Source organism: Lepidochelys olivacea (assembly GCF_965140295.1).
Source record: "Lepidochelys olivacea isolate rLepOli2 genome assembly, chromosome: 2".
NCBI lineage: Eukaryota > Metazoa > Chordata > Testudines > Cheloniidae > Lepidochelys > Lepidochelys olivacea.
This window is the reverse complement of record NC_140412.1, coordinates 80,307,812-80,335,507: the sequence shown is the minus strand read 5'-3', so window position 1 is coordinate 80,335,507 and position 27,696 is coordinate 80,307,812. Positions and strand designations below refer to the sequence as shown.

Genomic DNA, 27,696 nt, shown 5'->3' with positions numbered 1-27,696 from the left:
ATACCACCTTATCCCAATTCCTTCCCATTCCACCTTTAAACCCACAATCAGCGGTGCTCCTGCTCCTCTACCACTAGATTAGTTGTCTGGGACTTCCTTATTATCTCCATTTTCTGATCCTTTGCCTGGACATTTTCATCCATTACTGAGGACCTGACACTTCAGGGACATCACAGCTTTAAGTTCTGGAGTGGACTTCTTCCGTGTTCCCTCTGGTTCTTTGTCCTTCTTGTCATTCTAGTAATTCTACAGATCATTCTGTGGAGGGCCCCGGGACATGGATCGTATGTCTAGTGGTCAAGGTCTGCTGCATGTTTACTGCCTGGTACTGGTACATCCTGCGATACTCACAATTGCTGCACCTTTCTTGCCTTCAGCACATTTAGAATTGACGTGTATTGAAAATACTGGTTATAGAAATGTTCATCTTCAAAATGTAGGAGTTGGAAAGATAGTATTTTGTCTATTAGAAACTAACAAACAGCTTTGCCATGGACTAACTGCAGTTCCTTCATTGATGCTTTTAATATGCATCACTTTATGGAAGTTCTGGGAGAATGAAACTTCACAAGCAGAGTTCATTTAGTTCATATTTCTTGTTGCTATATCTTAATTAGCGGGCTCTGCATAAACCATTTATTAGTCTCTGCTGCTCTCCTGGGAAAAAATCCTGAACCTATTGAAGTCAATGGGAATTTTGTCATTAACTTCAATGGAATCTGTATTTAACCTCTGGTTTCTGCTTTGGCTTTGGAGTAATGCTATGAAATTCCAAACCATAAACTGGTTTGGCAATATCTGTTTCACATCTACAGCATAATGTGGATACTTCTTTCACCCTCTAGGGATGGGAGTGACCTGATCCTGAGTTACTCTCTGGCCAAAGAACTGTAACTGTATTTGTATGTGGAGAGGCTTGTAGGGGCTTTGTGCTGGCAGAGAAGCTGAGCCCTGATTAGGGGGTGGGGCTTCTCTGACTAGGGGTCCTAAAAGGTAGCAGCCAGTCAGGCAGCGGCACAGGAGCCAGCAACCGGAACTGTAAACAGGGGAGTTTGAGTGGGAGTTTGTAAGAGGAGTTTGTCTTGTGATGCTTGTTTTTCTGCTGTGGGTGGTGGTGTTTTGGGTGTGGTTTGTGTTTCCCAGATTAACAGGATTTAGGTGGGAAGGCAGTGACAGATACAGAGGCAGCAGCGGGAGTGACCCATGTAGTGCAAGACACAATGAAGATGACTGGATGTGGAAGCTGTGGTATGTACATGATCCTGGAGGGGGCACCTGGTAAGAGTTTTGTCTGTATGAAGTGCCGTCTGATAGAGCTGATGGAGGAAAAGATCCGAGGTTTGGAGATGCAGGTGGAAAGTCTGGTAGAGTTTAGGAAGGTGTTTGAGCAGATTATGGAGCAAAGACATGAGGTATCTGAAGGGAAAAGCTCAGACTTGCAGATGGAAGCAGGACTGGGGAATTCTGAGGGGAGACTGGGTGAGGAAAGTGGTCAGTGGAAGCATGTGACTAAAAGAACCAGGCAGAGGAGAAGACAGGCTAGTGAAGGAGAAATAGAGCTTAAGAATAGGTATGCAGAGTTGGAAAATGAAGAAGGGGCTCAGCAGGTAGTCACTGAAGGTGGAAGGGCAAGGAAGAAGAGAAGAGCAGCTAGTCCTGTAGGAAAAGGAGAAAAGTCAACGGAGACTACACCAAATATGAGCCCCAGGAGGATACAGGATGGGTTAAAGAGGATTACAAGGGAGAATAGGAATGGAAAGAACTTGCAGCCAGAGGGAACAGGGGATAGACTGGAGAATAGCACCATCACTAGGAAAAGACAGGTCTATGTGATTGGGGACTCTTTACTGAGAATAGAAGATAGGCCTGTAATCAGAGCTGATCCGGAGAATAGGAGAGTGTGCTGTCTTCCAGGTGCTAAGATACGGGATGTAGACCTGAGGTTGAAAAGGATTCTAAAGGGAGCGGGAAAGAATCCCCTAATTATCCTTCATGTGGGAACAAATGATATGGCTAGATTCTCACTGGAAAGTATTAAGGGAGACTATGCTAGGCTGGGGAAGACGCTTAAGGAAATTGAGGCTCAGGTGATCTTTAGTGGGATTCTGCCTGTTCCTAGAGAAAGGTAACAAAGGTGTGACAAGATTATGACTATCAACAGATGGCTTAGGCAGTGATGTTATAAGGAGGGCTTTGGGATGTATGGCCACAGGGAGGCATTCATGGACAGAGGACAGTTCTCTCGGGATGGACTTCATCCGAGTAGGGAAGGAAATAAGACTTCTAGGATGGAGGCTGGCACAACTGATTAAGAGAGCTTTAAACTAGGAATTAGGGGGAGATGGTTGGGAGATATCCAGGTAATCTCCACGCCAGAATTTAGCATTGAGAGGAAAGAAAATGAAGTGAGAGTGGATACAGCCGTGGGTAGGAGGAAGGGCAGTGTAGATACAAGTCTAATAGGTTATACTGGTAGTAAAATGACTGTGTCTAATAGGGTACAGAATGTGAGTGAGGCGAAACAGCAAAAATTAAGATGTTTGTACACTAATGCGAGGAGCCTAGGTAAGAAAATGGAGGAACTAGAGCTACTGGTGCAGGAAGTGAAACCAGATATTATAGGGATAACAGAAACATTGTGGAATAGTAGTTATGACTGGGCTACAGCTATTGAAGGGTATGTGCTGTTTAGGAAAGACCGAAATAAAGGTAAAGGTGGTGGAGTAGCACTGTATATCAATGATGAGATAGAATGTAAAGAAATAAGAAGCGATGAAATGGATATGACTGAGTCCGTCTGGGCAAAAATTAAATTGGGGAAGAAAACTATTAGAGCCTCCCCTGGGATAGTGCTTGGGGTCTGCTATAGACTGCCAAGATCTAATTTGGATATGGATAGAACCCTTTAATGTTTTTAATAAAGTAAATACTAATGGAAACTGTGTGATCATGGGAGACTTTAACTTCCCAGATATAGACTGGAGGACAAGTGCTCGTAATAATAATAGGGCTCAGATTTTCCTAGATGCAATAGCTGATGGATTCCTTCAGCAAGTAGTTGCTGAACCGACTAGAGGGGATGCCATTTTAGATTTGGTTTTGGTGAGTAGTGAGGACCTCATAGAAGAAATGGTTGTAGGAGACAACCTTGGCTCAAGTGATCATGAGCTAATTCAATTCAAACTGAACGGAAGGATTAACAAAAATAAATCTGCAACTAGGGTTTTTGACTTCAAAAGGGCTGACTTTCAAAAATTAAGGAAATTAGTTAGGGAAGTGGATTGGACTGAAGAATTTATGGATCTAAAGGTAGAGGAGGCCTGGGATTATTTTAAATCAAAGCTGCAGAAGCTATCGGAAGCCTGCATCCCAAGTAAGGGGAAAAAAATTATAGGCAGGAGTTGTAGACCAAGCTGGATGAGCAAGCATCTCAGAGGGGTGATTAAGAAAAAGCAGAAGCATATAGGGAGTGGAAGAAGGGAGGGATCAGCAAGGAAAGCTACCTTATTGATGTCAGAACATGTAGGGATAAAGTGAGACAGGCTAAAAGTCAAGCAGAATTGGACCTTGCAAAGGGAATTAAAACCAATAGTAAAAGGTTCTATAGTCATATAAATAAGAAGAAAACAAAGAAAGAAGAAGTGGGACCGCTAAACACTGAGGATGGAGTGGAGGTCAAGGATAATCTAGGCATGGCCCAATATCTAAACAAATACTTTGCCTCAGTCTTTAATAAGGCTAAAGAGGATCTTAGGGATAACGGTAGCATGACAAATGGGAATGAGGATATGGAGGTAGACATCACCATATTTGAGGTAGAAGCGAAACTCAAACAGCTTAATGGGACTAAATCGGGGGGCCCAGATAATCTTCATCCAAGAATATTAAAGGAATTGGCACAAGAAATTGCAAGCCCATTAGCAAGAATTTTTAATGAATCTGTAAACTCAGGGGTTGTACCGTATGATTGGAGAATTGCTAACATAGTTCCTATTTTTAAGAAAGGGAAAAAAAGTGATCCGGGTAATTATAGGCCTGTTAGTTTGACATCTGTAGTATGCAAGGTCTTGGAAAAAATTTTGAAGGAGAAGGTAGTTAAGGACATTGAAGTTAATGGTAAATGGGACAAAATACAACATGGTTTTACAAAAGGTAGATCGTGCCAAACCAACCTGATCTCCTTCTTTGAGAAAGTAACAGATTTTTTAGACAAAGGAAACGCAGTGGATCTATTTTACCTAGATTTTAGTAAGGCATTTGATACCATGCCACATGGGGAATTATTAGTTAAATTGGATAAGATGGGGATCAATAGGAAAATTGAAAGATGGATAAGGAATTGGTTAAAGGGGAGACTACAACGGGGCACACTGAAAGGTGAACTGTCAGGCTGGAGGGAGGTTACCAGTAGAGTTCCTCAAGGATCGGTTTTGGGACCAATCTTTTTATTACTGACCTTGGCACAAAAAGTGGGAGTGTGCTAATAAAGTTTGCGGATGATACAAAGCTGGGAGGTATTGCCAATTTAGAGAAGGACAGGGATACCCCACAGGAGGATCTGGATGATCTTGTAAACTGGAGTAATAGTAATAGGATGAAACTTAATAGTGAGAAGTGTAAGGTCATGCATTTAGGGATTAATAACAAGAATTTTAGTTATAAGCTAGGGACGCATCAATTAGAAGTAACGGAGGAGGAAAAGGACCTTGGAGTATTGGTTGATCATAAGATGACTATGAGCCGCCAATGTGATATGGCTGTGAAAAAAGCTAATGCGGTCTTGGGATGCATCAGGAGAGGTATTTCTAGTAGGGATAAGGAGGTTTTAGTACCATTATACAAGGCACTGGTGAGACCTCACCTGGAATACTGTGTGCAGTTCTGGTCTCCCATGTTTAAGAAGGATGAATTCAAACTGGAACAGGTACAGAGAAGGGCTACTAGGATGATCCGAGGAATGGAAAACTTGTCTTATGAAAGGAGACTCAGGGAGCTTGGCTTGTTTAGCCTAACTAAAAGAAGGTTGAGGGGAGATATGATTGCTCTCTATAAATATATCAGAGGGATAAATACCAGAGAGGGAGAGGAATTATTTAAGCTCAGTACCAATGTGGACACAAGAACAAATGGATATAAACTGGCCACCGGGAAGGTTTCTAACCATCAGAGGAGTGAAGTTTTGGAATAGCCTTCCAAGGGAAGCAGTGGGGGCAAAAGATCTATCTGGCTTTAAGATTAAACTTGATAAGTTTATGGAGGAGATGGTATGATGGGATAACATGGTTTTGGTAATTAAATATTCATAAATAGGCCCAATGGCCTGTGATGGGCTATTAGATGGGGTGAGATCTGTGTTACCCAGGAAAGAATTTTCTGTAGTATCTGGCTGATGAATCTTGCCCATATGCTCAGGGTTTAGCTGATCTCCATATTTGGGGTCGGGAAGGAATTTTCCTCCAGGGCAGATTGGAAGAGGCCCTGGAGGTTTTTCGCCTTCCTCTGTAGCATGGGGCATGGGTCACTTGCTGGAGGATTCTCTGCTCCTTGAAGTCTTTAAACTATGATTTGAGGACTTCAATAGCACAGATATAGGTGTGAGGTTTTTTTTGTAGGAGTGGTGGGTGAAATTCTGTGGCCTGCGTTGTGCAGGAGGTCAGACTAGATGATCATAATGGTCCCTTCTGACCTAAATATCTATGAATCTATGAAACTGGTTAGAATACAAGGAGAATGGGGAAATTCTATTTTTGATGGCCACTTTTGGGATGGGATAGATCTTACATAAAAGAATGATGATCTTAATTACAATAAAAATACTTTTATTTCCTAGGAATCAAAGCATTTTATGAATTGTGGTTTTTTTAGTGGGTATTTTTATTCTTGAATCTTTCACAGTGCCAAAAACTATTGATGTTAATTTGTTAATTAGTACACATAGTTGTTGATACTAATTTGAGGGATCTGGTTTATGAAGAATTGTTCTTTGTTTTAGATTAAGAAGAGGGCAGATGTTTTAAACTCTTTGCTATTCAAACTCTCTCATTTGTTCCCAAGGGAGAGACTGAAAAAAAATCAAAGCCTTAACAAAGTCGACGACAACACTATAATGACAGGTTATCAGATAACATGTTATGAATATTCTCAAATCCTTTCCCCCTCATGTTTGCTGCTGCTGCTCTTTTACTTTTTCTCTTAATCCAGACTGCACAACTTTCTAACCATTATCTTGTAAAATGTGTACAGTCCCAGTAATCACAAACATAATTTATAAGAGCTGTCAAGGTTCCTTCCCCACTCTGAACTCTAGGGTACTGATGTGGGGACCCGCATGAAAGACCCCCTAAGCTTATTCTTACCAGCTTACGTTAAAAACTTCCTCAAGGTACAAACTTTGCCTTGTCCTTGAACCCCATGCTGCCACCACCAAGCATGTTAAACAAAGAACAGGGAAAGAGCCCACTTGGAAACATCTTTCCCCCCAAAATATCCCTCCAAGCCTTTACACCCCCTTTCCTGAGGAAGGCTTGATAAAAATCCTCACCAATTTGCATAGGTGAACACAGACCCAAACCCTTGGATCTTAAGAACAATGAAAAAACAATCAGGTTCTTAAAAGAAGAATTTCAATTAAAGAAAAAGTAAAAGAATCACCTCTGAAAAATCAGGGTAATCAGATTCAAAACATAGAGAATCCCTCTAGGCAAAAACTTAAGTTACAAAAAGACACAAAAATAGGAATATACATTCCATTCAGCACAACCTATTTTACCAGCCATTTAACAAAAGGAATCTAACGCATTTCTAGCTAGATTACTTACTAACTTAACAGAAGTTCTGACCTGCATTCCTGATCTGTTCCTGGCAAAAGCATCACACAGACAGACAGAGCCTTTGTTCCCGCCCCCACCGAGCTTTGAAAGTATTTTGTCTCGTCATTGGTCATTTTGGTCAAGTGCCAGAGAGGTTATCTTAGCTTCTTAACCCTGGCCAGGAGGGATTTTATAGTTCTGTATACAGAAAGGTACACCCTTCCCTTTATATTTATGGCAAGAGCAAATGTCATATTCCTAAAGTTCTTTGATGAAGTTACAGGCCCATTTTGAATTATGAGACTGCTAATTAAGTTCAAGTTCTGGATTTTTTTTTTAATATAATATATATTTTAACACAGGCATATGCAATCTATTCCTCACCTTGATACTGTCACCTGCCTCTCCCTCCCCCATTTTTTTTATTTATTTTTATTACTACCTTGTGTTTGCCTTTTTATCTCTATAGTGGTCTCTTTGACATGAGTAACACTTGCCATCCATTCCTGGGTATTGTTTTGAGGCCATGTGAGAGACCACAAATTCCAAGATTTCTTATTGGTGTAGATTACAATGAGTTTTATGCTGAAATCCATAACTAATGCTTTATTGTCTTATAAAAATCCTGTAATGACTTGGAATATAGCTCTTAGCTGCATGAGAAACTGCTAAACTGATATCCAATTAATGTTTATTTTTCTTTTAATTTGGGGCTAGAAACATAATAAACTATTTAGATGGAACTGAATGTGACTTTTGTCTTTGTGACAGTTCTCAGGGTACCAAGGACTATGAGCCACCTTTTTACCCCTCTTGCCTCCAGGTCGAGGAAAAAACTTACTTGTACTTAACTGGGTCTCTGCTCTGCAACACCACCAGCCATTAGCCAAGGAAGTGCTCTGGACTCTGCCAGACCTTAATTTCCCTTGTAGGTTAACAGTAGCTGCACCCCAGTCCCCGAGTCCCTTCAAAGCAGTCTCCTGTAGTGTCCAGCCCCTTATCCATTGAACACTCTCACAAATACCAGGTCTGCTGTCCCCAAGGGAACATTGTACACACCAGCTTGTACGATTCAACTCAGGATCAGCACTTGGCTTACTACGACAACACTGAAATATACGTATAGTGAAAACAACAATTAAGTTTATCATCAAAGATTCAAGAGACAGTAAGGATACTTCTATATCAGATTACATATAAAACAAAATTATAACATGCTTTTTAAATACTGCATTTAACTTATTAAGCTAACTTCCCATCTAAAGTAGTTTATTTTATCCTTCAAAGTTGTCTGCAGTGTTTCAACCCAACTTGGGTCACAGTCTTCTCTTAAAACAAAAGAACAACAACAACAACGAGTTCTTGTGGCACCTTAGAGACTAACACATTTATTTGGGCATAAGCTTTCATAGGCTAAAACCCACTTCATCAGATGCATGGAGTGGAAGCAACTCTTGTACCTTTTGAATGTGTATTAATGTGCACTGCCAGAAATGGCACTGGTTAATGCCCCTTGCTGGTGCATTACTTTGTATGAAAAGAACAACAAGTGTTGAGAATGACTACACCTGTAAATGACACAAAGCAAAAACCTATGTCCCAGCAGCAAAATTTTTCTCCCTATTCTGTTAATGATCAGGGGCCTATAGGTAGCAAAAACAGATAACTTAAGTATTTTGATCATGTTGGGGGCAGGTAAGAGAAAGCTCTTTAGCAGGGAACGTGTTGTAATTGAACTCATGCCGCATTTCAGAAACTTGGGGAGGAAAGAAGCATCCCTTTCTTAAATACAAAGGAAACCTTTTTGCTACATTGGGGACAGCATCCATTAAGCAGACTTCTCAGTCAGAGTGAATTCCATGTATTGTGTTACCCTAAAATTCTAAGTCCTGACATAGAAAAGTCTTAAAAGTGTGTATCTGAAAGTACAGTGTAATATGCCACCAACAAAACCACGTATTTTAGCTCCATCAATTTAAAAATTAATTGCTCTGCTGCCCTACAAAATTACAAAGTATGCCCTGTAAAACTGCCATAAACTGGCCAAATTACTCATCAGAAATAGCAGCTGCTGCAGGAAAGTCTTTTCCTCAAGGGTTAGAGTCAATGCATGAAATCCTGGCCCCACTGAAGTCAAGAGCAAGAAGAGCAGGATTTCATCCCAAGGCAATAAAATAAAATAATTTTAACAATCAGGGAGCACACATATGATTCATTTGCTTGGAATTATTAAGATCTCAAAGGAATTTTCTGAACAAGAAAAGGCCACTTGATGCAAGAGGTCAGACATTTAAGTTTCTCCTTTGAAAGCTAGCACTGCCATAATTTAAAATAGGTATTAAACGGTTTGAATCTTCAGACTTTGGAATTCCGGGGTGAAATCTGCATACCTCTGCAGAAGCCTGCCTGTAACTTTGTAAGCACACAACCAAACAAGAGTTGTGAAACTTTTTCCCTCCACAGTTCTATAGCACTGGTACCTATAATGTCTCCGTTAGTTCTGCAGTTGTAGATAAAAGAATTGAAGAATTTCTTTGTATATTTGAGACATAGATCAAACGATTAGGAACAGATGAATGCAAGATTCAGATAACATTAAAAAAAAAGCAAGAACCAAACAGGTGATTTTTGTTTGGTCCTGGATTTTTTTGTGGTCGGAGCTGGGGGATGGGCATCTTCTGGTCATGGTTGGCACATGAGCTAAGCACAAAATACTGATTTTTCCCTTTTGTGGCTTTTGATTCTTTCCTTAATGGTGGACTCTAGAGCTGTTAGTAAGTTATTCTATTTTTTTTAAATGGCCCAAATTTATAGACTTACACCCAAAACTATTTTTAGCACAGTTCAACATTTGCTTTAAATCCACACTAAACTAACAACAAAATCACAGACCATCTTTCCTCAGAGATGGTGGTTTTCATATAATACAAAAAAGACCCAGTGTAATTTTAAAGGTCGTAATTCACATTGGAGAGAAGTGGTTAATAGAAACTGTTACGAAATACAAACCCAACAGTATCCATTTCACAGACTTGCCCAAAAAGTACTGAATAAACCTCACTTACGTTGTCTTACTTAAGTGCTTCAAATTATTCAAGAAACAGCATTGGCTTACATTAGGGAGTTTATCCTCTTGCCACTAGGAAATGAGGTCATTCAGAGAGGGCTTATCACACCCAGGTATCTGATATACCATGCCCTCTTCTGGCCCTCCAAAGTACTTGCACATGCCTAGGTGCTTCAACTAAGGTTCCCATTTTGGGTGCCTTGTTTACTTAAAAACAGCAAACAAACTGTTTAGGTCTTCCCAAGGTGCAAGGCATTCCTTCCCTGGTCAGTAGGGTATCCCAAATATCTAGTCCTCTGGGCATAGTCCTTATAGTCCCACCATACCAGGGCTCTGTGAGCAGTCCTCCTCCCCAGGGCAGGGTTGTCTGTGTCATTTATGGAAGGCACAGCCACAGGCGCATGGGAACTCTCCTCGTCTCCGTAAGCCTTCGTCTGCCCCCTTAAGGCTGAGCCCTTTTGCAGACTTTGCTTCATGGTCTCCTACGTGGCTGCTCTGGAGAGTTGTCTCCCCACTGTTCTCTATCTGTGTGAAATATACTCTTACAGGAGTGGCTGGTACTGCTAGGAACACAGCTACAGGTTAGGTAGCTGTAGAGTGCTTATGGAGGAAGTGGCTGGTGGTTGGGGTTGCAGCTGGGGGCTTCCTGTGGCCATTGTGGGTGTCTGTTTTTCAGGGATGAGGTTCCAGCTATGCACCATTGGGTGCTGAGACATCAGAGGGACCCAGCTGGACAAACAGAATGTGGCTTTGGACAATCAGTGTCCTCAGCTAGAGGAATGGTCTATGGCCAGCTGTGTTGAACAGGTGGATGTTAAAGAAGGTTTTACCTAATTGCAGCCACTTTTGCCCTAGCCGAATAAAAAAGGAGGAGGACTGTTCCTCTCAGTTAGGTTTCATAAATGCTGAACAGCCATGGCTCATACTTTACAGGGTATAACACACATGGCGCTGATGTATTCTTTGAGTCTTCTTAAATACATTACTAAATATAGCTGCAGGTACCTTTTAATATGATGAGGGTTGTGACTTGTGAACCATTCAGATAAAAGAACTGCAAAGCCAAGCCAGGTTCAGTATAATTTATCAGACTTTTTTTAAAGTAATATTTTGGATGCATGTTTTGAAAAGAAATATGGGTTCTTTGCATTTTATATAAACCAATGGAAAAAATGGACTATTTGGGGGTAGTTTTGCCTTTGACACAGCACTAGCCTACCACCTTTCTCTAGTTCTAAATAGCACAAGTACAACAAAATCTGAAGGTGGAACTTAAAGCTGGATAGGACAGTTTAAGAACATCTGCAAATGTCTGGCAGTAACTGACTGCTAAGGAAATTAGCTACATTAAAAGTAACATACCACTATTTGTTCCAGATTAGATGGAAAACCCCCAGTCATCTTCACGTAGTTTCTTTGCAAAAGGAGCACATAATGGAACTACATTGTCTGCACTGGCTCTATTTAGTTTCTAGGTGAAGTTTAAGGTATAATTTGGGAGACTGCCTCTCACCCTCTGGGTGATACCATGCAATTGTAATTAGCAACTGTGCTTGAGTTAATAGCTCAATAGAGCTGAAAAAGGGAGAAGGACAACTCATGTAAAATGCCATCAACTGTGGAGGTTTTATGTCCACCCTTAAATCCAACAAATCCAGGCTTTGTTGATATCTGGGACACACTTCAAGGCTCACACAGTTTCTTGGGCTTTTCATGATGAGTTGGATTGAAGGCTATGGGACGGTCTGATGAGAAATGTTATTTTTGAGGGGATTTGTGATAGGGTGGGACTCATCACTCCGGCGTCTCCTGCTGGCTGTCATAGGAATTAGCTTTGCTCACCAGAGCACCCTCCTTTGGTGGTGCCTCACTACCGTCACTTTCATTCCAGGACCCGTGCCACTCACAGGACTGCAGCGTCCTTTTCAGTGATACTGCCCTCTGGCTGTGCCACACTCTGTGTTCTCCCCTTCTGGGGGACCTGCAATCTCCATCCAGCCACTACCTCAGTGGCAATTACAGTCCTTTGTCCCACGGCTACTTCCCATGTGGCTCCAGCACCCTTTTCTGCCCTCAGAGCCTCAGCCTGCAGGCCCTAGCAGCCCACCAGAGCTCTCTCTAGCTCCCCCAGTCCCTGCTTACAGCACTGAATTGTCCCAGATGCTGGGGCTCCTTCCTCCTACTAGGAGCCTGGTCTTCTCCCCTCAAGCTCCAGTCAGTTACTGAACTCTCCTCTGCCCTGCAGCCTCTCTTTTATGAGCCTGCCGGGCCATGATTGGCTACTCCTTTCAGCCCCTTTCTAATTGGCTGCCTCCAGCACAGCCTCCCTAGGGCTGCTTTTAACCCAGTTTGCCACTGGGGGCAGCCGCCCCATCACAGGACTGAATAAATTGGAACTTTAAATTTTGAGAGACAGGTTTGGTTCTGGAGACGGCAAGTGAATCTGGTACTGTGCTGTATTCTAATTTTGTACAAGCAGCTGAAGTCTTGGATAAGTGATTTTGAAAACAAATCTAAAAAACAGAACAAGATACAATCCTGGAGGAGCAGTAAGCCGCAGCCGCAACTGTTCGTATTCACCTTACTTTAGGTAAAGCAAAGAGTTTGTCAGACCACTGGGTATCTGCTAATCCAGTCAGCAAAAAAAACAGGTGAGCAATTTCATGTTGGATCATTTGCATTTAACACAGTTTAAAACTTTGTGACGCTCTTCTGGAGGAGAAGCAGAGAGAGTGTGTTCACGCGCTAACCGCCAGGAGAGCGGTAGACAGTATTTCAGTTTGGTTTGGTCTTATAAGAGTGGAAATAGCACATTTCAAGCTGCCTGGTGTTTGTTTACGGCAGTTGTTGTTGTTTACGGAGCCCCCAACACTCCCCTTTGGCTGCTCAGAAATGAGACTTACTATGCAAGGACACAAGCTACTAACAAAAGAAGAAGTGCTTTACTTATTAGTCAATCTTCAGGGTATCTGCAATACTAGAGTGCTTTCCCTATTTATATAATACAGGGATATCTAGCCTAGGCAAAGCCAATAGCTCAAAGCAGACATATTAATCACACCCCAAGAAACCTTCTCTATATAAAATGCAAACGTATGTGCATAACACCTTAACTTACTCCAGGAGTATTTCCTGAAAATCTCCATAATATCTTATGCAGTTAATTAAATTCACCTGGACCAGGCTAATACAGTAGAACCGCAGAGTTACAAACTGACCATTCAACCACACACCTCATTTGGAACCAGAAGTACACCATCAGGCAGCAGCAGTGACAAAAAAAGGAAAAAAAAAAGAAAAAGAAAAAAAGAAGTGCAAATGTAACGCCAACAGACCCCAGTCATCAGTGGGTGGGATCAAACCTTGGACCTCTGGAGCAAAATGCATAAGCCTCTACTGCATGAGCTAAAAGCCACGTGGCTGTTGGCTAAGGCTGTGGAGCAGACTCATTAATCTCTCTCTCTAGGTGGTCTCGGAGCCAGTTGATGGGACAGAACACCATACCCTCGACGTGTGCAAGTTACACAAATACAGTACTGTGTTAAATGGAAACTATTAAAGAAACAAAGGGAAAGTTAAAAGATTTGACAAGGTAAGGAAATGGTTTCTGTGCTTGTTTCATTTAAATTAAGATGGTTAAAAGCAGCATTTTTCTTCTGCATAGTAAAGTTTCCAAGCTGTATTAAGTCAATGTTCAGTTGTAAACTTTTGAAAGAACAACCATAACGTTTTGTTCAGAGTTATGAACATTTCAGAGTTATAAACAACCTCCATTCCCAAGGTGTTCGTAACTCTGAGGATCTACTGTACTCTTGAAAGACTTCCCTCTACCATACTCATCAGCCTCAGTGCCCAGTAATGGCCTGCAACTCCAAGTCATGGTTTTCAACTGGATGTCAGTCTCTCCTTGCACAGTAGTTCCCAAGAATCTCATGACGAAGCCAGACTTGGGGAACTGAGTCTCAGCCAAAATGAAACCCTTCCCTCCAGTACCTGCGGACATAGAACTGTGCAGGGGAGAGCCCCGTTCCAGGGCACGAAGGCCCATGCAGCCCAACCCTGGCCCTCAGCCATGTGAGCTTAGGGAAAGTAATCACTGCAGGGGGTTACCCAGAAACTCAGCCCTCAGCAGCAGAAACAGTCACAGAAGGACCTATGTGCCCTGTGAGGTCATCAGTCCCCAGCAGTTTTTTACTGCTCTATGGATGTTCTTTCCCCTCTGCTAAATGCCTGTTTGCTCCAACTCGCTCCTGCCATCTCCAGTACAATCTTTTTACTTGCCCTCCATGCTCTACCTTGCCCCCACATTGGGGGGGAAGGGGAGATATCTTGGTGTGTGTGTGTGTGTGTGTGGGGGGGTCACCCTGCTCTCTCAAAGCTGGTCCCATTTCCCCTGTGCCCCCCGTCTCGTATCCGCCCCCCGCCTTAGCCATGTAGGGGGGCAGGTTCCTGTATGCCATGGGAGAGCAGCGCTCCCCTCCCCAGCACCTGCTGCTCGCTGTAATTTATTTTAAGTTATTATTAATACTGGACAAGGGCCAAGAGAGAGGGAAGAGCTGGGGGGGGGTAGGTCCCACACTGTCCTTATTTAACATGACTGTAAGGGGGGGAAGGCTTGGTTCCCCCCCACCCCCGGTGCTCAGTTGTGACCAGGCAATAAAGTTACTTTAGTCTAAAAGAAAAAAAAAAAAGCTACCCGCCTCCTGCCCTGTATTCTTTTCTCCTATTACTCTTTTTCCACTCACTTCAGTGTCCTCTACCTCCCTTTTGCTGTCTGTTTAGCTAATCCCCTCTCAAACAACAAAGTATAAAAAAAAACCCCACAGAGCTTGAAACAAGCCAGCAAAAAACCATGAAACTAACACCATGTTTCTAACTCATCACATTGCTTGCCCTGCTTGCAAGTTTTATCCTCAACCATTTCCCTGTCTTTGCTATCAGAATGTAAGGTCTTCAGGGCAGAAGTTGTCTCTTACTTTACTACACAGCGAGGTTCTCTTCTCAGCTGTTGTCCTTAGATGCTACCATAATACAAATAATAATACCCCATGAACATGGCATACCAGGCTAATTCAGCTGGTTGTCTGAGAGGTCTTCTTCCTTATTTCTGTCCCATTACTTGGATAGTTTGCTATCATATAGTTTGGGACTGCTATAGGTATCACTTCAAGATAGAGTTCTGGAGGAAGGATAACTCTGCTGGGATGTAATGGTCCTTTTAGCACAGTTCTCTCTCAGCTACAATTTATTGCCCAACCCTGAGCAACCTGCTGTCTACTAAATACATGACAGTTCACATCACTTCCCAGTTATCGGTCAGTACTTAGGGGAAATACTGTTCCTATTGCCAGTCATATCACTCAGCCTTGCCAGGAACTCCAACAACTTTTCATGGTAGCTCATCATGACTCCCTTTGTTGCATCTTTCTGCTTTGAAGCATTTTTCAGGGTGGAACTCATCTTTAATAAGACCAGAGGTAAAAATCAAAGCATTAGTCAGTTTTAAGTTGAGCAGGCAGCTATTCTTTCCTAAGATTACATGGAGCTCAACTTCTCTGGCTCTCCTGCTGATCTCTTCAGCTGGAATTTTAAAAATGTGATGTACAGAACGTGTGTACTTAAGACCTCAGCCTTTATATATCAAAATCTGTATGTGTATTTCTAGAACATTGAGTAATGTAACATGGAACCCTTGTCTACATGGGAGCAAAATTCCATTCCGCAATAGCCTCTACACTGACGCTCACTTATGGGGCTGAGGATCCAGGGAAGCTTCCTTATTCTATTGCTGTAAGCAACCATTTCATTTCCCTGTACATACAACCTCTCCCCTTAAACAATCTGATTGCAAGTGAGCCACCATTTTCTGCCAGCTAGCAATGCAGTGTTACCAGTAGTTGCAAAAGCCATTAATAAGAGAGGGAAAAAAAGCAAAAAACAAAAAAGGGAATAAATACTGTACATAGCCTGAAGGGTTTTCCCTCCCACACATATGATTCACTGTTGTTCCTTGCCTCACTTGGGAAAATGTTGTCCTCCTGAAAATATACCTCAAAGGCAACTCTGCCTTAGAGAATCACACATGCATATTGATAACATACACTTTGTAGTGCCTAGAGAGGTTTTTAACGAGGCGTGCTGAAACGTACCAACAACTTTCTCTCTCTTCTCCTTCTGTGCACCACAGATGATTTTTAAATATGTTTCCTGGTGGTCCTTTTCCCTTTTGAGAAAGAAAAAAAGATGCCACAGACAAGAATTCTGAATGGCAGGAGCTGAGAGGAATGATTTTCCATCCTCCACATTTTGGCCAAGTCTGAGGGAGTTCCCTTCCAATCTCCAAATCAGCTTGTCCAGTTTTCCTTACTACTACTACTACAGAACCATACACAGACTTTTCACTCAAGTTATAAATAGATATTCAGAAGAAAAGACCTCCCCCCAAAGTGTATGTATTTATTTTGTGATTGAGAACAAGGGACAGGAAGCTGGTCACTAAACTGTAACAGTTTATTTTGTTTTGGCAAGTGTGGGAGGAACATTTCAATTTTCTTGATGCTAGACTGCCACCTTACCTGCTGTGTGGCCATTTTCCATTAACACACCACTAAAAAAAAATAATCAATATTTATATTATGGTAGTACCCAAAAGGTCCTAATCTGGCTCAGAGCCCCACTGTATTAGGTGTTGTACAAAAGCATAGGAAGATGTGGTATCTGCTTGGAAGAACTTTTTGTTAGAAAGGTGAACCTGATACCTTCTACTCAGATGTATTAATGGATGTTCGGTGGTAATCAAAGAGCACAGTTTACATTTTAGAATGGACAGAAGAGAAATGGCTTTCTGTGAAGGAGGACTGCACTGTGACCGACATCATTATCTACATTCATTAAAAACCACCTAGTCACTCTATAGATATATTGACATTCGAGATCTGTAATGCATCATCTTTAAACGGCTAAAACCAAAGTCTCAGCTTGCTCCTTCTAAGCTACTGAACAAATTGAGTTAAATTGCTTTGCAGTATTATGGCAACCACACTTGTGAGATGCTAGAATTAGATGTCCAACTGATGGGATTACAGAGAACATCAGAGAAGAAATTACACCATATATTGTAAAAAGAAAAGGAGGACTTGTAGCACCTTAGAGACTAACAAATTTATTTGAGCATAAGCTTTCATGAGCTACAGCTCACTTCATCGGATGCATTCAGTGGAAAATACAGTGGGGAGATTTATATACATAGAGAACATGAAAAATGCGTGTTACCATACACACTGTAACGAGAGTGATCACTTAAGGTGATCTATTACCAGCAGAAGAGCAGGACGGGACCTTCTGTAGTGATAATCAAGGTGGGCCATTTCCAGTAGTTGACAAGAACGTTTGAGGAACAGTGGGGGGGTGAGGGGATAAACATGGGGAAACAGTTTTACTTTGTGTAATGACCCTTCCACTCCCAGTCTTTATTCAAGCCTAAATTAATAGTATCCAGTCTGCAAATTAATTCCAATTCAGCAGTCTCTCATTGGAGTCTGTTTTTGAAGCTTTTTTGTTGAAGAATTTTAACTTTTAGGTCTGTAATTGAGTGACCAAAGAGATACAACCGCATTTGCTCCAACCCCTCAGACAGAGAAACACCTACAAGATCTCTTTCAAGCATTCTTATAACTACAGTACCCACCTGCGGAAGTGAAGAAACAGATTGGCAGAGCCAAAAGAGTACCCAGAAGTCACCTACTACAGGACAGGCCCAACAAAGAAAATAACAGAACGCCACTAGCCGTCACCTTCAGCCCCCAACTAAAACCTCTCCAACGCATCATCAAGGATCTACAACCTATCCTGAAGGACGACCCATCACTCTCACAGATCTTGGGAGACAGGCCAGTCCTTGCTTACAGACAGCCCCCAAACCTGAAGCAAATACTCATCAGCAACCACACACCACACAACAAAAACACTAACCCAGGAACCTGTCCTTGCAACAAAGCCTGTTGCCAACTGTGTCCACATATCTATTCAGGGGAAACCATCATAGGGCCTAATCACATCAGCCACGCTATCAGAGGCTCGTTCACCTGCACATCTACCAATGTGATATATGCCATCATGTGCCAGCAATGTCCGTCTGCCATGTACGTGGGTCAAACTGGACAGCCTCTACGTAAAAGAATAAATGGACACAAGTCAGACGTCAAGAATTGTAACATTCAAAAAGCAGTTGGAGAACACTTCAATCTCTTTGGTCACTCGATTACAGACCTAAAAGTGGCAATTCAACAAAAAAACTTCAAAAAACAGACTGACGAGAGACTGCTAAATTGGAATTAATTTACAAACTGGATACAATTAATTTAGGCTTGAATAAAGAGTGGGAGTGGATGGGTCATTACACCAAGTAAAACTGTTTCCCCATGTTTATCCCCCCCGCCACCCCACACTGTTCCTCAGACGTTCTTGTCAACTGCTGGAAATGGCCCACCTTGGTTATCACTACAAAAGGTCCCCCCACCCCGCTCTCCTGCTGGTAATATCTTACCTTAAGTGATCACTCTCATTACAGTGTGTATGGTAACACCCATTGTTTCATGTTCTCTGCATATATAAATCTCCCCACTGTATTTTCCAGTGAATGCATCCGATGAAGTGAGCTGTAGCTCACGAAAGCTTATGCTCAAATAAATTGGTTAGTCTCTAAGGTGCCACAAGTCCTCCTTTTCTTTTTGCAAACACAGACTAACACGGCTGCTACTCTGAAACCATATAGTGTGTCTTCTGGCAACCAGAAGTCTTTCTTAAATTGATACTTCCAAAACCTACGTAGGAAAATTTATCCAAGCTTGCATGAATGTTTCTTGCCTTTGAGTAATAAGACCCATTATAATAGGTGCTTCAGCCTGGGGACATAACCAGGCTTGTCAGTCACTGGCAGCAAGAGAATGCACCACTCCCTCCGGCTGTGACAAATACCTCAGCCTGGATAATTATACCCTTTTTTCCTAAGTTAGTGATTTTGCTAACTATACTTTAAAAAGGACAAGTTTATCCTACTGCTGAGCAGATGAAATGAACCTGAATCTTTGGATGTCAATTACCATCGCTTTCTGACTCCAGATGATCCCAGGGTAGACCAGAGCTATGGACTTCATTACTCAAAGAAAGGAAATTTTCACATACGTTAACCTATTCTTCATCATGCTAATGTACACAGATCCATTACAGCAGGCTTTTCACAGCACAGTGCCTGCAGGGTGGGAAGCAGGATCATATTTTAAACTATGGACATCCAAAAATGAGGTAAATTATACACATTCCATCTTCCCCTTACTAGGGGACAAAAGCATAGAGAAGACTTCTGCCAAAAATGGCATTGGATGGAAACTGGATGAATAATTTGTAGAATTTGATGAACTGATGGGCAGATGGCCACTTGACAGATCTCATGACAGGCGACATAGGACTTCTCCTCCAATTGAGTTGTCAGTGCTCGTAAGAATTGGACTGAGGCTTGATAGCAGGAAGGAAGATATTTCTTGAATTTTGTGACAAAAAACTGAATTTTCTTTGGGAATGAATGCTGCAAGTAGTGTTGTTGTAGCAGTGTTGGCCCCAGAATATTAAAAAGACAAAGCGGGTGAGGTAATAGCTTTTATTGGACCATCTTCTGTTAGTGAGAGAGGCAAGCTTTTGAGTTCTCACAGAGCTCTTCTTTGTCAGTTATGAGGACTACCTTGGGGGTGGAATCAGGACCAAGTTAAGGTTGGTTGGGTCACTTATCTGTGCATTTCTTACCTTAAGATATGTTAAGTGTAACCTTAACTCTGAATTTCTGGGTTCATCATGCTTAGTTTGGGGATAACTACAACATCACTGTAATGATTTGTCCCTTAAGTTACTGAGACATATCCTCATGTAAACTCCATTTTAATGTACCATTTTGCCTGAGAATTTCCTTAAGTTTTTAAAAATTAAAAACACTTAAACATTTTCTACTCTGATGCTAAACAAGAAACCCAAAAGGAATACTTCATGCAATATTTCTAATGATTTGAACATATTTAATATCAACTTTAAAAGTTTAAAATTTAAAAAAAATACTTAAAGGCAGATTTACCAGTACTCCAAAGCAGGGCAAAGCAGCCAGAGAGAACAAGCCAGTTAACTTGGGTTTACAGCTGCTTTGCATCGCTAGAGCAATGCAAAGCATCTGCAACATGCAAGGAAATCTGGCCCTTATTTTCCAAGTGACTTACGGATTTGCAGGGAGGTGAAAGTGAAACTAGCACTATGTGAAGTGGAGGGCAGGAAAAGCTCAGTTCTTCAGTTCCATTGTCTCTGTGCTCTAAGGGCTCCCCATGCACTCCTGCCTCAGTTTCCCCAGAAGTGCTGTCCCTGTTACACACTAGTGCCAAGGCCTCTTACTGCACCCCTTGGCACTGGCACGGTCTGTGTTGAATCCAATGCCCCCCATCCACTGCCTGGGGGGAGAAGGCAACCGAGTTCTGCAGTTAGGAGTATGGGTGCTGGTGTGTGCTCTAGGGACTTAGGCGTGATTTTCATTCTGATACGCTGCCCTTCCAGCATCATGCCCCTCAGGGAGATGGGGGAGGGGCAGCCACTCATCCCTGAAGCTAGCTAACCTCAGTGAGAGGCTCTGTAAAGCTGGAGCAGGAGACACAGGCCTTTCCTTTTTACCTCTGGCAAAAAAGGAAGCCTTCAGGGGCCCCAGCTGCTGCTGCTGCAAACCACTCAGAAGGGGAAGAGGCGTTGAGGGGACAGTCTTTTGGAAAGACAATCAGCTCTCTGTGATATGGCTAACAATTAGACAGACACTTTACTGATCTGGATTATTACTCAGAAGCTTGAAGCAAATGTTTGGAATTTTTTCAGAAAACCTTTGCAGCTGGGAGGTCTGGCTGAGCCTTGGGCTGCTGGGGAGGCGAATAAACCTGGAGGAGCCTTCAGGGAGCGACCTCCAAGGCATGAGGCATTCCTCTGCAGCCAGTGTCTGACAGGCCCAGCTCTGCCCCCAAGAGGCAAACTAGGCTGGCTGAAGTACCCACTGTAACAGATCTGTGGACCTTAGCACGAAGAAGAAAAACAAAACAAACATTAATTTGGCTCATTAACTAAAGAGGTCACACAAATATGCTGCACTGTAATAGCAATCACTACTGTTTAATACTGTGTTAGCCAGTTGGTTTTATATTTATATTTTTTTGTTAAAGTTCTCTCACTCGTGTGGTGTGCAGTTTATTTTCTTGACAACTTTTCATTAATTATCTTAGTGCCTTGGGACAGAGGGTGGGCTTGTAGCTACGGCAATGAATGGAGACTCAAATGATCTAAAGTGCTTCAGATACAAGCTTCCTGTGTGACCTTAGGGGAATCACTTTCCCTCTGTGTCCATCAGTTCCCCATCTTCTGTTTATATGTTTTATACCTGTCGTCTATCTTGTCTGTTTAGGCTATGTGCTCTTCAGAGCAACGGCTCTCTTCTACTGTATTAAAATGCCGAGCACAGCGAGGCTCTGACGTTGCTCAACTGTTCCTCAATAATAGATTTAGAATTTGTGTGTGTTGCATTATGTTAGCTCAGTCACACAACTTTGTATCCCCACTGGATAGCAAGATCAGGCAGATGGTTAGCATGCTGTGTAGTTTTCATTAAGAGGGTCATTTAAGGAGCTGATATTTTATCAAAGGGAAAATAATATTTGACTGACATTGTTTCATTAGATAGTACATCTAATGTTTATTTGCTTTGCCGAAGGCTATGTCATTTCTGGATATCTATCTGCCCATATCTATCTGCATATCTATCTGCGCATATCTATGTAAAATATAATGCAACTCTAAGTATTATTTGTGAGAGCATTAACCAATATCACTAGAGCTCCTGTGCATAGTTGCTGAGATTAGAGTATTTTCTCACTTTAAAGAGGGAAAATCATAGAGCTATATAGGTAGTTACTGGCACTGATTTGAGTGAGGGTTTGTGTGTTTAAGACATGGGTATGCATTAATCTAACTCCTCTGTCCATAAAAGGACTGATCAGAAATCATCATTTGTGAAAGTCCTGGGCGGGGGGGCTGGTGAAAGAAACATGAAGGTCTTGAAGCTAATGACTCACGTAAACAGCATTTAATATATTTAGGAAATGATGCTAACATAGAGCAAAACCAAAAAATTGAAGAGGGAGGGGGGCAAATACATTCTTTGACTAGGAATTTATTGAATATTTATAATCAGAGTACAGATAGTTAAAAGGGAGGAAAAAGGAGAAAAGTGATGTGGCAAATTTCCTGGCTCTGACACAAACATTGTTCACCTCATTACTCATGGTCACTACCGTATTAGCCCAATCCTATTCCCTTTGAAGTAAACAGGAGAAGGATCAGACATTGTGAATGAAGAGCTGCGTTCCACAAGCAGCAGGAACAACTAACCTATGATACAGGAGCCAGCATGCTCAGCTGCCACATTTCGGGTCAGATTTCCTTACAGACCTTTCCTAGAGGCACCCCCCGTTCATCCCCAATTCCCCCACGACAGTGTGCCACCACACTGCCCCCAGCTATGGGCTCCACGTTAAAAGCATGATCTAGAGCTCATTGAGCTATTTACAGTATATTAATCAGTGATGGGGGATGGTTGTTTAATTTTTAACAGTATGACCTTTTGAAACACAAATACAAGGCATAAGAGAAATAAACAAACAAGTTGAACTAAATGACGTAGCATGTGACCTTTGGTGTAAGCTTGGTGAGGGCCACAGTCTGATACCCTGACTCCCATTGAGACATCCCTTCCTTGGATTCTGGGACACCTTGTGGTGTAAAGGACTGCAATAAGGGTGGCAGAATTCGACATAACTGCAATGTGCCCATTGCCTGTCTCAGGTCTTTTGATACCTCCACTGCCAACCAAAGATCAAGAAGTGCAAAGACAACTGAAATCGTTTTAATTAATCTTATCAGAGAGCTTTACAAATCTCACTAAAAGCCTAGGCTCAGTTAAAATTTGGTTCTTATTTTATCCAAACTAGGTTGCCTTTCTCTAGTAGAAATAATCTGTCTTTACATTACTAACCAGAGGTACTGGAACTGAATGCTTTTTACATCATTGGGATTAAGGAGAGATTTGATTTAGATTGGAAAACAAAGATGAAAGCCCTGCGCCATTGCTGATGCTGCCATATCAACTGAAAAAAATATCGTTAGCCTGGTTTGTTTGCTTTTTCAGTCAGATGACACAGGTGAGCAGGCCCAGTGGGGTGAACTTTGAAGGCTGTGTGCCAGAGGTAAAGTATATACACAAAAAAATTCCAGTAAGAAATATCAGGGTGTGCGCACATGGCTTCTGGACATCATTACCCCAGTATGACAGGTCATTCTGGGAACAATCTATGCTTGGAATATGCAGCATATACGATCAAGACTAAACCTTGCCGTCATTTAGTATCAGGTTTTATTATGATAGTAACAAGTATAAAGGGGAGGAAAGGTACGTGAACTGCCGATCACCATGTTGTCATATTAGCTGTAGCTTATGACAAAGTTCTTCGTCTTTACAAGTTCTGCCCAACTCTGGAACTGTAAATCTGGAGTACACAAAGGACATCAAATTTCCTGGGGGCAGGAAGAATGTCTGGCACAGTGGAATATTGGGGACAGATGTGTCCAATTTAATGAAGGAGGATGTCCCAGAGTGCAAAGAATTGGACTATCCAATGAGAGCAAAAACAATGTTTGTCAAGTCACTTGTAAAAAACTGTTGTAAACGGGGAAATAAAGAAAAAAAGTAAGAGGGAAGGAGCGGAAAAGAGAGACAATAGGTTGAGAGGGCTTGTGGGGAGAAGCGATATGGGAACGTGAGTCACCATCAGAAATTGGTCCAGTAAAAGACATCACCTCACCCACCCTGTCTCAGCTAAAACAAGCCATAAGGGTTTCACCGGAAGGGTATTTTCTATTGAAAGAGTCATCTTTAAATATACATAACAGTCCTTAACTATAATATTTGACGGACTCCGCTACTCTAAGGACCATACTACTACAACGGAATATGGAAGGGACGTATTTTGTAAAGGAGTCAGGACATAAAGCATTAAATCCAGGTACATGCAACTGATGCAGGTGTTAAAAGGTGATACACACACACACGATTATAAACATGGTTGTAGATTAAATGCGTTTAGGTGTGAGCGCCAGACAGCTCAGCGGTGTAGATCGGGTATGACAACATTTAGCTTATATTTTAAATTTCTTCAACTCTTTCAGTGCATATAACACACGAGAGATTTATAGCCAGGCTGCAGTTTCTTGGCCCCTTAGAAAAGGAGTTGGAATCGCTGTCTAAGTAGGTCATATTAAACAGAATTATTCTCTTTTCAAATCATTTTCAAAATAATGAAAGATAAAAAAATTTGCCTCATCCCTGTATGAAGCTAAAGCTAAAGGAACTGGTATTACCATAAGGTGGCACAATGTGGCTGTCATTTAAAACAGAGCGAGCAAAGCTCTCTCACTAACGAGAAGTGCTGAGTTCTTCTTATCCAAGAATGTGCATGTAATGAAACAAGTACAGAAGGCTCTGATGAAGCTTGACAAATGCTTGTTGTTTTTACCTTATGGTTGCACTGATTCTTTCCTCCTGCTCCTCGGCCATCTCGTTGCTTCTGCTTGTTTCTTCCCCTCTCACCAGTTCAGTCTTCTTTGGTTGCTGCAAAGTGAAAGTTTCAAAACTGGCAGCTTTGTTGAAGAAAAGTTAATATTTTTGCCTATAGTTTTAATGACCCTGGGGTGTTGGGATTTCCTAGGTTTGATGTATTCTAGTTAGGAATGATAGATTATCAGTCATATTCTGCTTTCACGAGCAGCAAGTAGGTGAGCCGAAAAACTGCCTGGCATGCCCTTTGCTTTTAGGATGCTGTTGGCCAGGGCAGGATGCCAGGAAGGTTTGTGACACATTCAATGAAATGCAGTAGGCAACCCCAACCAGCACCTGGATCAATCAGTTGGGAGCAAGCCATAGTACTTAGCTAGCAAACTGTGCTCCTTGCGGGAATGGTGCATGAGCTGGCAGGATAGCTGAACCTCCCTAGCACATAGAGCATTGACTAGGATTCCTGCCCTGATGCTGAATGGAGGCAGGACAAAGGAGGAGGTAATGCTGGTCAGGATTAGGCTTGGTGCCTAGTTATGTTTGCAGAGTTTCAACTTGCCCCCACTCCAGCGTTTAAAGTTGTAATTTTCATAGTCAGTGAGATTCAAATTGGAAAAACAATCTAAAAAATACAGTTAATCAATGGGAAGGAAAGAACCAGCAAATGGTAATGTTAAAAGAGCGCTAGAGGTGACTGTAGGCAGCAAACTGGATATGATAAGCCACTTATGAATGGAAGGATGGGCCAATAGTTAGGGCACTATCTTAGAATTTAGGACACCTGGATTCAATTCCCTCTGCTCTGCTACGGACTTCCTCTGTGACTCTGGGCAAGTCCCTTAGCTTCTCTGTGTCTCAGGTCCCCATCTATAAAAATGGAGATAATAGCACTTCCATACTGCACCCGGGTGCTGTGGGGATAAATATGTTAAAAAGATTGTGAAGCTCTTTGAGATCCACTGATGAAAAAACATTAACACTTTCTCCTATTCTGTCAATGTAATCAGGTAATCACAGAATCTCAGGGTTGGAAGGGACCTCAGGAACTCATCTAGTCCAACTCCCTGCTCAAAGCAGGACCAATCCCCATTTTTTGCCCCAGATCAACTTAACAGCCCCCTCAAGGATTGAACTCACAACGCTGCGTTTAGCAGGCCAATGCTCAAACCACTGAACTATCCCACCCCCCAATAAATCAGTTCAGAATTTGGCCTTTTGATTTTATAATGCAGCATAGCAGCAAGCAAAGACAATTTTGAGTTCAGTATTCAGAGGCATCCTAGAGCTGGAAGGTATTAATCTTTCTCCATACATCGGTGTAACCACATCAGTAATGCTGCAACGAGTTCCAGGTGTCACCACAACCACAAAGACATTGACAAATCTGGGGGAGTTCAGAGATGTGCAAGAAAAATGATCAGAGAGCTGGCGGGATAGATTTATAAAGAGAGTCCATGCATTAAGTATATGTAGTTTGGGTTACAGATTATTAAAGAAAGACATGCATGGTTGTTTCTGATCAGGCTCCAGCTTACTTAATTACAATACCAATAGCTAGCTCTTATATGGTGCTTTTCATCGTTTGAGCTCAAAGTGCTATGCTGTACAAAGGACGTGATTATTATTGTTCCTGCTTTACAGATGAGGAAACTGAGGCACGGGGCAGTAAGTGACTTGCCCAAAGTCACCCAGCAGGTCAGTGGCACTGCTGGAAATAGAAACCAGGTCTGAGTCCTAGTCTAGTGCTGTATCCGCAGTGCCACACAGCTTAGTTTCAGCTGCCATTATACAGTATGGTGTGCTGGCTCTTTTAATTGTTATCCCAGCTAGGGGAGAAGTGCTCGCCACAATAGTGTGTATAAAGGGAAAATGTTTAAAACAAATCAGAAGTCCATGCATAAGCGCACACAATGTATTTGGACTTGCGTGCATATTTACCACAAGTGTGCACGTCGAGCAGAAAAATGTGCCCACTGACAACTCTGTAGGTTCCTAAGAACGCATCTGAATGCTCATGTTCCCAGTTTTTGAGAGCACATATGCTCAGTGCATGCACATTTCTGGAACCAGACACTCTGATCTCTAGATTTAAAAGTACATCCCAAAGGGCTTAGCTTTCTTACTGAGCACATTTAAATTGGCCAACCTTAATACCATTAATTAGGACTCTAGTGCATTTCAGACTTGTAATTTTAATATTTTCCTTGCAACAGAAAATTAAACTCTGTTACAGTGTATTGATACAAATGGTCATCATAAATCAGGTGACTTTTTGCAGAGATGATAGCTCATTCCCCAAAGAGATTAGAACAAATGATATCTGCCCCTGAGACCATGAGCTCACCTTCAACTCAGACTTGCTAATTAGCAGCACAAACACCTTCCCCACCAGGCTACACTTGTAACTGTATTTTGACAAAAGCTTTGTAGATGACATGGAAAATATTTCAATGGAACACTGTGTTTGGTGAACAAGCAACACTGTTACTCCAGTTGTTTGGACTCTCCAAAGAGAGAACTTCGAGGCCGGACAGGGTCTATGCAAGAAATCTGTAAAGAGAGACTTTTGGTATCTATAGGTTTCTCTCAACTACTTTACCATACTCAATAGGGGGCAAAAATCTAGTATATGGCAACCTGGGAGGAACTTTTGACCAACTGTAATTATGGTGTGGTCCATTGTAATTATGGTGAGGGCTCCCCTCTCCAGTAGGTTTTACCAAACTCCCGCCCCTGCCTTGGGGTGAGGAACCCTCCTACTGCCTTTGGGGTGACAGCATTTTGCCCAGGAATCATTCCAGTGCATACCTCTTTAATTCAGCACCTGCATCACAGAACCCCAGTGTCACTGAAAGGGAGAGGTCGTGCAAATAAGACAGTATTGCCAACACCTGTGATTTTATCACCAGTCTCACAACAGAAGGCGTATTTCTCAGACCCCAGATACAGGGGGCCACATGAGTTTTCAGCCCTCATGATTGCAGAGGAAATTGTAAAACTATGACTTCACTGCACACAGGTTCAAAATCCAGAAGGTAAATAAAAAGAAGCCAACATTTATTTATTTTTTAAAAACGTCTCATAACCTTAAAGCCAATTGTATGATTTCGGGGGATCCTAACTCATTAGTTCTGAATAGCTGGGTC

At 42.0% G+C, this 27,696-nt stretch overlaps 1 long non-coding RNA gene across 2 annotated transcripts in view; it reads right to left on the bottom strand.

Annotated features, from left to right (window-relative positions):
* Window positions 1-27,696, bottom strand: part of LOC311517129 — a 72,895-nt gene that overhangs the window by 42,590 nt on the left and 2,609 nt on the right. For both annotated transcript variants that reach the window (XR_014710603.1, XR_014710604.1), the window contains exon 2: window positions 24,513-24,607. This is a non-coding gene — a long non-coding RNA (uncharacterized lncRNA). The remainder of the gene's footprint in view (window positions 1-24,512; window positions 24,608-27,696) is intronic.